This window comes from Adiantum capillus-veneris, chromosome 22, assembly GCF_014529385.1.
Source record: "Adiantum capillus-veneris isolate H3 chromosome 22, ASM1452938v2, whole genome shotgun sequence".
NCBI lineage: Eukaryota > Viridiplantae > Streptophyta > Polypodiopsida > Polypodiales > Pteridaceae > Adiantum > Adiantum capillus-veneris.
Genome location: NC_140952.1, coordinates 99,834,903 through 99,843,422, shown reverse-complemented (window position 1 = coordinate 99,843,422; position 8,520 = coordinate 99,834,903). Strand labels below are relative to the sequence as shown.

The 8,520-nt window shown below is 43.4% G+C and overlaps 1 pseudogene; it reads right to left on the bottom strand.

Moving 5' to 3' along the window:
• Positions 1–2,080: 2,080 nt before the first annotated feature.
• Positions 2,081–2,825, bottom strand: LOC147429904 (fructose-bisphosphate aldolase, chloroplastic pseudogene; annotated as a pseudogene).
• Between the last annotated feature and the right edge of the window lie 5,695 nt (positions 2,826–8,520).

The window sequence follows — 8,520 nt, the reverse complement described above, 5'->3', positions numbered from 1 at the left end:
TAGAGCAAGACCGCTCTACCTGTCTATCCTGCATAGAAGTATCTTGCACAAATGACTCTCTGCTTTGCTCAGTCACTAGCAAAGCATGCATGTCTGACTCTATCACCTCTCTGTGTGACTGCTCAAGTCGTGCCCCAACTGTGTGCACAACGAGCTCACTACTCTGCACTCCATGCAAAACATTGTGCAACCCATGAGCAAAAGAGACTGTCCGGGTCTCTCGCTCTCTGCATGGCTGTAACAAGATTGAGACTCGACCATCTCGCACCAGTACTACGTGCAATGGGTACCATGTACCAACTCTAGCACAAATAGGTATGTCATTTGTGGCGCCGTTGAGTGATACTCCAACTAGAGTGGTTTGGTTCCGTGTATGACTTTGTGAGGTGATTCTAGAGGAGTACATTCCTGGATTGTCCATTTGGGTATTTTTTGTTTCCTCTATTGCGATTTACTATTGAGTTTTTACTCCAGTTATAGAGGAGACTCATCCAAAATTTTTCCAGATATGTCTGCCTATTGCAGAGGCTAGTGAGCTTGACCGTTTGCTCACCTTCTTTGCTTGAGATAGTGGTTTGCTCTTGGGTGGGAGAGTCTTGTGATCTCAAGCATTGATTGTCATAGTTTTGACATGGACATGGATATGGAGACACTTCATGTTGGAGGCGGTTCTCGCTCACAATCATGACTGACATGTTGACAGTGCAGCCACGATGGGCATATTAGGCATCGTTGCTTCAGGCATATGAGGTAGATGCATGGTGCTACTATGAGACAGATGCTAGAGGAGTATGCATGTGATGGGCATGTTACTTGAGTCTAGATTTCCTTCAGACTACTTTGTGTCTTGGGATAGCACATTGTCTACGTGTTTTCTACTAGACAAGCATGTAGTTTTTTATGTGACGCCAGGTCGTGATTTTTTTTCTCTTTCTCTAGTGGGCGAATTGGTTGTGTGCAGTTTGCTGATGGTTCAACATATGACATAGAGGGTGCTAGAGATGTATGCATGTCTTTACCTAGCGGTGCATTGCTTAAGCTATGAGATGTACGTTATGTGCCAGGACTTTTCTAGTCGTTGTAGAGTAGTGGACATTGTGTATTGCTTGGAGAGTGGTCATTTCAATGCATTGGGGATCACTGGTGATAGAAAGAGGTGCTAGGAGTGGTCTGGTATATCCTTTGCATATTTATGACACACGAGGAGGTGTAGTCTGTGTATTTGTAGCCATGTTTGGAGCGAGAGACGAGGCGTGTCTCTTTTGCGGATGTGCTGCATGGAGAGCAGGTTGTGCATTTGTTTTGTGGTGACATTCATACAAACAGTGGTATCTTTGGGGATGCACAACTTGGTCAGTCATCAATTGAGGTGACATCAGTTGAGCCAGAGACCGATGCATCTGATATGTTTGAGGGCGAGAGTGTCCTTGAGACAGCTGTGTGTGATTGCAATAGTGCTGATTTTTTTTTTTTCCGGTCATTATCAGCAGATATGCCTCTGCCAGACGATGCTGACATGTTGATGCATAGTCAGGTGGTTCCTAATGAGGATGCATATGGAACTGAGGTTGCTAACAGGGATAGGTTGGCACACATAGTGCATGTTTTGTTGGATTTCGGGTCTCTCATGTCTAACCTTTTGGTCTCGAAACCTAATCTTGCTTATGTGGTTGGTGCATTTGCAGTGGGAGGTATCAGTTGGGCAATGACTGACATTGACATTGTGCATTGTGGAGCCATGCAGGTCGTCACTTAATACCTACATCAAGAGTGTTATTGTGCCTCTAGCCCTAGTGGTATGCATGTTGCATTTACACTAGAGCGGTTATAGATGCACTCACGTGTTTAGAGTGAGCCAGTGGGCATAGGTTGAGAGTCGTCTTCTCTCACCTCTTGTATATACTAGTTGTAGGCTAGTCTTCTCACCACTTATTAGCACACAGCCTTTAGTGGAAGAATGTTAGGTAAAGGCGGTGTGCCTCACCGTGCTTTTCCTGTGTCCGTTGATCAATGTCCGACTGCCCACATTTATCTCTTTATTCTTTTATACATACAAAGAATAAGGAGTTCTCACTCATTCTCACACTATGCTCATATAGTGTGATTTGGGAGCTCCACCCCACATCCCTGTGTCATGCTCTCCATCAAGAAGGATTTCAGGCTCCACAATAGAAACCAAACCATTGTCCTATGAGATAGTAGCATATCCTACCAAACCCCATACAGCCTCTTGCAGCGCTAGCTCTGAAGGCCCGTAGGGAATGCTGACAACAATCCTCCACTTGGCAAATCATGCACCTTGCTTGTAATACTCAGCAGACCTAGATGCCAACCCATCAAGACCCTAGCACCAGGACTCATCATTGGATCCAGCCAAAGGCACCAAACCCTTGTCCACTTTAACTCTAGGGGCAATGCCACCTTCCTTTAAGTAGTCCACAAACTTCTTCCCATTGAGGGTGGATTGGTACAGAGTCTCCTAAGAAAGAATTGCACCGAAGATGTATCCACCAAGACCAAGTGCAATACAAAGAAGCTGTCGGGCGGTAAGCCTCTCGGTTTGCTTCAGTGTTCTCAAGGCCGATTGAGGCAAGGCACTTCCCACATGTTGCATTGGACTCATCCATGGCCAAGATAACTCGGCCCTTGGAGGAAATGGAGTTTCAAGTCTTGACGAGTTCATCTGCGTAAGACCCAACTCGGATCAAGAGGGGGGAGTACTGTTGTGTGGTAGCGATGGAAGAAGAGGAAGCTGCTGGCTTCAACGATTGACCCATGAACTAGGAGGATGCCAAGGAAACGGTAGGCTTGAGGAGGGCGGACATCTCTCCTGTGTATAGAGGTAGAGAGAGAAGCATAGGCTTGAAAGAGAGCTTCTACCTACGGTGTGTCTCACTGTGCTTTGCCCGTGTCTTTTGGCCAGTGTCTGACCACCGGCATTTATCTCCTTATTCTTTATACATACAAAGAATAAGGAGCTCTCACTCATTCTCACATTGTGCTTATACAGTCAAATTTGGGAGCTCCACTGCACATCTCTGTCTCTCTCTCTCTCTCTCTCTCTCTCTCTCTCTCTCTCTCTCTCTCTCTCTCTCTCTCTCTCTCTCTCTCTCTCTCTCTCTCTCTCTCTCTCTCTCTCTCTCTCTCTCTCTCTCTCTCTCTCTCTCTCTCTCTCTCTCTCTCTCTCTCTCTCTCTCTCTCTCTCTCTCTCTGTGTGTGTGTGTGTGTGTGTGTGTGTGTGTGTGTGTGTGTGTGTGTGTGTGCGTGCGTGCGTGCGTGCGTGCGTGCGTGCGTGCGTGCGTGCGTGCGTGCGTGCGTGCGTGCGTGCGTGCGTGTGTGTGTGTGTGTGTGTGTGTGTGTGTGTGTGTGTGTGTGTGTGTGTGTGTGTGTGTGTGTGTGTTGCACTCTCTCCATCTTCGTTGCACACAAGCACGCCTATGATTTATTCCTTCACAGCGGGCTATGTCAAAAAGTTCTTATTGGCTTCCTCTTCACAATGTCTCATTTCTTGGAACATTGTGAGTGTAGGATATGCTAACAATGACAATGTTTGTGGCAAGGAATCTCTAGGCTCGTTTAAGCAGATATGCAGAGAATCCTTTCTCCAAATGCAATCACCTCCCAATCACATGTGCTTGCACCTTGAAGGCGTGTGGCCTTACGCAATATGTTGACGTGGGTGAGAGAATTCATGATGAGATTCCTAGTCATGACTATTGGAGAGGCAGGCTTTGTTGATATGTATGCCAAATGTGGTGCCCTTACAAAAGATAAATAAGTTCTTAATAACCTTTCTATGCAGAATGTTGTCTCTTGGAGTGCATTGAGTGCATGATATGTCCAACATGGATGTGGCAAGTAATCTCAACATTGTTTCAACCACATTCAAAGTGACGGTTTCTTGACTATGCTTGCATGATTGACCTTTTCAGGCTAGCAAGGCATTTTTAGAGTAATCATGAAGATGCCATCATTCCATCATCCTCCAATTTGTTTGGCTACTTAAAGACCTTTGAAATGATCAAACAAGACCTTCACATGAGTGATAATCCATGATGAGATTTCTAGTCAGGGGGGGTTGTTGGAGAGAAATGTTGTGCTTGGCAATGCTTTGGTCAATATGTGTGCCAAATGTGGTTCCTCATAAAAGCACAAAAAAATATTGATGAGTTTTTATCTTGAATCTTCGGAGTGTTACCATATACATGTGGTAGTGATTTGTGTGAACACACTAGGACCGTTGGGACACTTTTTCCCTCTTTAGGAGGTTTTTCCCCCGTGCATTATATATACGCCCATCACTCTAGGGCTATCTATCTTTCCATTGCACACTAAGTTACACACTCTCAGTTGTGTTCCTTGAGCTTCCTTCGTCTTCTCCAAACTGAGTGCGTTTCTTTGCAACCCTAATTCCAACAATTGGTATCAGAGCAGGTTGCATCCTCCCGGGCTTTAGTCGCCGGCAGCTCCAGAACCCGCCTGCTCGCTTTCTCTGATTTTTGTGAGCTTTGGTGAGCGTTCACAGGTCAACAAAAATTTTGGATATTCACGTAAAGCTCAGTCTGCTCAGATTTCTGATTCGGGCTTATTTCGGCCTCCGTTTCCACTACAGCCAGGTCTACACAGGCAATTTCATCATTTTGTGCAGAATTCTTGTCAATGACAAATACTGCACGACAGGTCCAATACAGTCTACTACGGGTTGTATTGTATAGCACGTGCTGGTCTCACTCAGTTTCTCCTCATCTCGGACAGTTTTCACATCAGGTGTAGGCATTTTCCATGGTTGACAAAAACACAGATGTGTTCAAGATGTTTGTTGCTGAGGACAAATTGGATGGGGACAATTACCCTATGTGGGCTTACATGATGCAACATGTTCTTGTGTCAAAGGGCGTCTAGAATATTATGCAGGGCATTGATGTACGTGCTAGTTCTGAGGATGTAAGCGATGTTGAGGATGTTGCAGGTCTTGCTGCAATAATTGCTACTATTAGAGTTGTTTTGCCTACGGTAGAACAAGCTCATTGGGATGTAAAGGATGCGCAGGCTCATGCGTTGATTGTGTTCTCTGTGAAGCGCACCATTACTCCTCACATTTGTCCAATGAAATTTGCAAAACAGGCTTGGGATATTCTAGCAGGTCTTTATGCAAGCCGCAATGAGGCTAAAATTTCTTTGCTGCCTAAGGAGATGGAATCGAAGATTATGCATGAGGAAGATGATATGCACACTTTCCTTGCAGGTGTCAAGGATATTAATAAGCAACTTTTTTTTGCAGGTGAAGTCATTTCAGACAGTTCCCTTGTGCAGGTTGTTCTTGATACCTTACTAGATTCTTACCAGACTTTTGCTAGTACTTGGAGACTTATGACCCAAGGAAATCCTGAAGTTGTCAAGTTTGACGCATTATACACATTGCTGTTGCAAGATTCACTTTCTAGGAAAAATAGGACTAGGCAACGTGCAGTTGAACATGCTTTTATTGCTTCTCAAAGAAAGGGTGGTAATAGTAATGCAGCCACTTCTTATGGTTCTGTTGCGAGTGGAAAAATTTATGTTCTTAATGCTTCTGTAAGCAGCAATTCGTCTGGAAATTCTGGTGATAAGAGTAAAAAGAAGATGTGTTGCCATTATTGTAAAGCTAATGATCACTTGATCAAGCAGTCTCCTAAGTTCAAGGCCAAAGAGGCTAAGAAGAAAGAGGATAGTTCCACTACAAATGATGGTTCCACTACAAATGCAACCATTGTCGAGTCTTCTGTGAAAGGAGAATGTGATGCTGATGTTGATGAAGAATGGGCTTTTAGTGTAGAGTGCACTTATCTTGCTGTCCATGATGCATGCATGTCAGTTGCTGCAGATTCACATGTGTGGTATTTCGACAGTGGTGCTTCAAAGCACATTACCTCACATCGTGAACTGTTCACCTCTCTCGGGCCTATCCCTCATGGGAATTCAATCACTTATGACAACAATGCCTCTTATCCGGTTCAAGGAGTTGGAAAGATTGTGATTTTGCTGCAAATGGCAGTTCCTTCACACTTGTTGATGCACTTTATGTACTGGGATCAAGAAGAATCTTTTGTCTATATCCACACTTGCTAGACTTGGACTTGTAGTAAAATTTGTGGATGACAGATGTACAGTTCATGATCTCAGTTTTGGTGATGAAATTGTTGCATCTGGCTTTTTGTGCCGTGGGCTGTATAAGCTCACTTTTTATGACAAGTGTGGACAATATTTTGCAAATGCAATTGCAGATTCAAGGGCTATTTCAGATGAAAAACTTTGGCATGCACATTTTGGTCATCTGAATTTTACCAGTTTGTTGCATTTGCAAAAATCTGATATGGTTTCTTCTTTGCCACCTCTTGAAGCACCTGTCAAACATGTTTGTGAAGGCTGTATTTTGGGTAAGATGCAGCATTCAAAGTTTCCAAAGGATGGTTCAATTAGGACCACATGCAGGCTGCAGCTTGTGGATAGTGATGTTTGTGGGCCCATGCAAACTCCGTCCTTGGGCAATTACCTTTAGTTCGTGACTTTCATTGATGATTATTCCAAGCATGCATGGGTATTTCCGCTTAAGAGAAGTGCGAAGTTTTTATGTGCTTCAAACAATTTTTGGCTATGGCCGAAAATGTCTCGAAATGTACAATGGGCACCCTCCGTTCCAATCGAGGGGGGGAGTATATATCTCATGAATTTAATGCATTTTTGGCTAGTCATGGGATAAAACACCAATGTACACTGCCTTATACACCTCAGCAAAATGGTGTTGCTGAGAGGAAAAAACAAGTCACTTACAGAAATGGCACGATGTATGGTCAAAAGTCAAGCTTTGCCGAATTCTTTTTGGCTTGACGCCATCATGTGTGCCACTTATGTACTTAAAGGTGTCCTACAAAAGCTTTGAAATCTATTACTCCATATGAAACATGGCATGATAGAAAGCCTTCTATTGAGCACATACGTGTTTTTGGTTGTTTGGCATATTCTTTGGTGCCACAAACACAACGTAGAAAATTGGATGATAAGGCCGTCAAATGTATTTTTGTTGGTTATAGTGCTGAAAGAAAAGGTTACAGGTTGTATCATCCGCAAACAAAGCATATTCTGGTTTCACGGGATGTGGTTGTATCATCCGCAAACAAAGCGTATTCTAGTTTGTGGAAGATTCTGTTTAGCCCTTGCTGTCATGTACTAAAGACAGTAATGTAAGCTCCCATCACATTTATGACACTTTATTGTCTCTTTTCAATGGTGGAAGTTTGAATGTAAATTCCAATGAGGCAAATGTACAGCCTATGGGGGTTTCCAAAAATGTTATAGATCAGCCTATTACTGATGCACATGTACATGACGTACTTGATGAGGAAAGGGCTGAAATGAGCAGGCTAGAGGTATGCCAAAATGGTTGGTGCATACATTGCATGACAGTAAATTGGATGCACCTATGTTTAGTCGTACTCGTTCATGATCTCACCATGCATCTTATGCATCAGATTGTTATGCTTTGGCTGTGTCTAGCCTACATGATGTTGAGGAACCTCTGTCTTTTGATGAAGCTCAAAATTCAGAAAATTGGATGGCTGCCATGCAATCAAAATATGATGCACTTATAGAAAATGACACGTGGACTTTATGTGATTTTCCTCCTTGCCAAAAGGCCATTGGTACGAAGTGGGTTTACAAGTTGAAACGCAAGCCGGATGGTGAGATCAATCGCCATAAGGATCGACTTGTTGCAAAGGGTTATGCACAGCAAAAAGGCATAGATTATAAAGAGACTTTTGCTCCCACTTGTCGTATGACTACTGTTCGTTTTCTATGTGCATTGGCAGCTCATTTTGGTTGGGATGTACATCAATCAGACATTGTTACTACTTTCTTGAATGATGACATATTTGAGGAAGTTTATGTAACACAGCCTCGCGATTTTGTCAAGAAAGGACAAGAGGACACAGTGTGCATATGTAAGAAGGCTTTGTATGGGTTGAAGCAATCTCCTCGTGCTTGGTACGAGAAGGCTGACACTCATTTGGTCAAATGAGGCTTTTGTAACAATCCAATAGAAAGCACATTGTATGTAAATCATGAGGGTGATGTACTTCTCATTGTAGTTCTTTATGTAGATGATTTGCTAATCACTGGACCAAATGAGAGACATATTGCTGAATTTAAGGCTGATTTAAATGCTACTTTCAAGATGAAATATTTGGGGCTATTGCATCATTATTTGGGCATACAATTTAAGCAGTGTGATGGTGGTATTGCCTTGTGCAAGAAAGTTACATAGAGACATTGCTATGTAAGGTTGGACTTGAAGACTGCAAACCTATTGCCACTCTCGTGGAAACAGGTTTGAAGTTGATTCTACGTTGTCAGGAGTTTTTGGAGCAAGGGATTGCGCATATGTACATATACATGCATGGTGCATCAAATAAAGAATTGCCCATTTTTCAGAGCCAGGTGGTTACGTGGGGCCCACATGTGTACAGGTAGGACAGGGTGTAC